Source organism: Barbatula barbatula (assembly GCF_947034865.1).
Source record: "Barbatula barbatula genome assembly, chromosome: 10".
In the NCBI taxonomy this organism is placed as follows: domain Eukaryota; kingdom Metazoa; phylum Chordata; class Actinopteri; order Cypriniformes; family Nemacheilidae; genus Barbatula; species Barbatula barbatula.
In genome coordinates this window covers 6,266,478-6,270,350 of record NC_136773.1, presented here as the reverse complement: position 1 = coordinate 6,270,350, position 3,873 = coordinate 6,266,478, and the positions used below count along the sequence as shown (strand labels likewise).

The following is a 3,873-nucleotide window of genomic DNA, read 5'->3' as shown; positions in this document are numbered from 1 at the left end:
CCCTAATGCACTTGGCCCTGTAGACTGCCGTGTTCTCCATGTAGGTCTCTATCTGGCTGAGGGGCTGAGAATTGTTTCTCATCCATTCTCTAAACTGTGACGCACGTTCATCTGATATGGTACATTCTGTAAAAAAGAACAAGTAGTCAGTCACTGAAATATGGATGTTTTGCTTGATCAAATAATTTTTCAGTTTAATAATTACCTGGTATGAGAGCCCTTGCAAGAGCTCCATTATCTGGCGCTTGTGATGGTGTCTGTGCCATGCTCCGCGACTTGCTGGTTGATCTCAGCCGCTTTCTGACGTTCAGCAGCCTTTCCTCCCGGAATCCAGTGGCTGGCCGGTGGCTCCGTCCTGGGGTGTACCATATTTCCTGCCAAGAAATCAAAATCTTTAATGAATAGAGATGAGGCATGTTTGACTTTGACAGCGTGGGCTACGGTTAGAACAGGGTTTGTCTGTACGTCTGTCTGTCCTCAGTAGATCAATTATTGTTCCTGTTGCTTAGTGCATAACAGTGGGCATCAAACAGCACAGAAGCGTTTCTAGGAGGAGTGAGCTGTATTGTGTAGGGCTTGAGTAGCAATGCAGACTTGATATGCTGTGGATGGGAAAACAAATATTTCTTACCTTTAAATTTGTCGACAAGGTCTGTCAGCTGCCACTCTGTCAAAATGTTAATGACAAAGCTGTCCATTGATCTGAAACAAACACAAAAAGAGCTTAAGCAAAAATACAATTGCTATTGTATTAACTATTCAGATGTTACTATGCAAAAGCAATGCAGACTAGCAGCAAAATGTAACCCAATGTGAAGATAACAGCCATTTTATTTAGCATCACAAAATATAGAGAAAACAATCCTCCCTTTCTCCTTATACAATTCATATGACAAAATGCATGCATGTATATTGTCTATGTTTTTACTTCACAAGAATATTTGTGGCTACAGCAGTGGTTCCCAAACTTTTTATTTTATATTTCTTAACCCCTCACTCAAGTGGCCCTTGTCGTTTGCCAGGCCGCCATTTTAAATAAGAATTTGTTCTTATCTATTGTCGGTCAAATTACGTTAACTACATTAACGTTACTTAAATAAATGCATTAAGTCAGACATATCAGGTTATCTCACCGTTTTTTACATACTTTAATCAGTCAAACACTGTGTTATGCCTTCACATGAAAAGCTTCAGTAAAAAAGCGCGCTCATTTATAGCTAGTTAAAATAATATAGCTAGCAAAGCAACTAACTGAGAGCATGTTGGCTAGTAAACTAGTTAACTGCCTAATCACCTGGCTAGCTTGAAACTAGCTGGCAAATTAGACTGGTGAGCTCAATAAACATCCCCATGGGCATTATGAACTTGTTTAATTAATTCATTAATATAATTCAGAGCAAACGGATAAGCTGTAACGTTAGGCTATCCATGATAACGGCTAAATGGCTACGTTGTTAGCCAAACCAAAGCCTCGACAATATAAAGATACTACTTTAACAGGTAACGCAACACAGACAATGTGAATAGTATAAGTTCCACAAACCTTTTATTATTTATTTACCTCGCTGGATGATCAGTCAGGTTTTCTGCTGTGACGAGCACTCGGTGTGTGGACTCTGGAGACGATGTGATGACGTTCGAAGCACAAACAACCCAAGTGCTGGGTCAACCGATGTATGTTGGGTTGATTGATTTTAACTCAACGCATGAGTTGCACAAAATAACCCAATATTATATTAATATAACCCAAATGTTGACATAAATAACCCATAATGGGTAAACCATTTCATAACCCAGCGGTTGGGTAGATTAAATAACCCAGCATTTTTTAGTGTGTAGAGTCGCTCGTCAGGGCGCGCTGGGTCTCTGCGCTCGGACAACGGGCTGATGCCGTCGGCGAGCATCAGCTTTTGTTTCTTTTGTACGTCTACAAGAGACACACGTTAATGTGAGAGCTTTACTTGTGTACACATCCATGTGCATCAGAAGAGATGACCTGCATATGCGACACCACACCGACGGCAGGAAGTGAACCCGTCCCACCGGAAGTGCTCCTAAAATCAACATTAGGATTTACATAACAATTGATAAAATCACAAATGTCACACCAAAATGTAACTGTGAAAGAGCAGTTCCAAAATAAATGTAAAGTGGACTCAGGTTTTTCTGAACAGAAAGAACAGAGGGTATCAATGCCATTCTTAAGTCTTTTGAGAAAGCATTTAGACCTGTGTAAAACCTGTGAATTCATTTAACCTGTGAATTCATTTCTCTCGCTTTTTTACAATCACTGGCTGAAATATTAATGTTACTTTTAGAAATAAGAGAATCAGGTTGACTTCATGAGGATTGAGGAGTAGACCCCTGCCAATAACATTTCCTTCTCATTTCATGATTTTTTCTCTCTTCTTCAAAACACATCACTTATTTGTATTGCTACTTCATTTATTTTCTTCTCGTGCCTTGCTTCATGCCTGTTTACTTGCATCAATCAGTGCCATTATAAAGTAGCCTATATGAAGACTTTGGTTCCAAAATGAGATAACTCCGTTCATAAAACATTTCTAAAGGCATGTTTTTTATTACGTTATCACGTTTTTGTTGTGTTTTATTGTCTTATCTAGCTTTATTTTTGGAGTTACTATTGCTTAAATCCCTCAATCCCTTCATAATAATATCTTGTTCAATATGTACACGATATACAGGCTATATATATATATATATATATATACATATGTATGTATATATATATATATATATATATATATATATATATATATACATATATATATATATATATACATATGTATGTATATATATATATATATATATATATATACATATGTATGTATATTAGTTCAAGAAAGTTACTTCAAGAGTTGGATGGCAAAGTGAGTATGCAGAATAAATCTTTTTTTAAGGCACTCCCTAAGAAACTGTGGTCTGAGATCAGCCTGTGTGCTCGAACCTAAAGAATTAATTCATTCAGCAGCTAAAACCCATTAGGAAACCTTTACAACTGTCAACGGTTATCAAACAACGCCCTCGACTGGCGAAGGGGTGCAAACGTTCAATTGAAAGGAGAAGACAAATCAGATTCTCATTTTCTTTACAGAAGTAAAAGCCAGTATAAAAAGAGTTTAAAAGTACTTACTGAATTGATGAATGACACTCCTAAAAGTGCCACACAAACACACATAACCGAATATTGATTAGCGTTGTATGAACAACAGACTGTAATAAATATGAATAAGAGACTGTAATAAATATGATTTTAATTTTTATTAATAAATAATTGTTAGGAACGATCGAAGAAGTGATAACGACGTCTAGTGGTAGAGGTCATCTTGTGGTAAAAGCCATGCGTTTATCAAAAAGAAGATATCTCATGACAATTTCACATCACCCCCCAAGCGTTGCATTTGCGAAAGAGCATAAACGAGTATATACTGTAGCTCCGAAACAGGATTGGTAATATCATGCAACGTTGTTTTCCTTACACTAGATGTCCTAAAAGCCCCGTTTCACATCGAACAGAGAGTTTGCTTTTTCAAATGTGTACATCAAGTCCCGTTGATTTCATTGATTAGGTGGTGAAAAGAATGACGACACCATATAAGCAAAAGCTCTTTATTTGGAGGCAAACAATCTGTGAATGACCGATTCAAATATTGCTTGGAGAACCGCCATTGGCTGTTGTTTTGCATAATTAATGAGCTAGGTCTGGAAATGTCATTCTGTGACTACTCGTTTATAAATATCATTGTGTTTCGAGTTCCGTTTTCAACAAAAGTGTGTACAATAAAAACGCTCTGTCTGACTCGTGTTCTTAACGTTAAACGTGAATGTAAATTTCCTCACCAACCGTTGTCG

The 3,873-nt window shown here is 37.2% G+C and overlaps 1 long non-coding RNA gene across 1 annotated transcript; it reads right to left on the bottom strand.

Annotated features, from left to right (window-relative positions):
• Positions 1–279: 279 nt before the first annotated feature.
• Positions 280–1,625, bottom strand: LOC306899900. Its single transcript, XR_013787249.1, has 3 exons — positions 1,544–1,625; positions 632–702; positions 280–374 (listed from the first exon to the last, which is right to left on the bottom strand). It is a non-coding gene; the product is annotated as an uncharacterized lncRNA (long non-coding RNA).
• Positions 1,626–3,873: the final 2,248 nt, after the last annotated feature.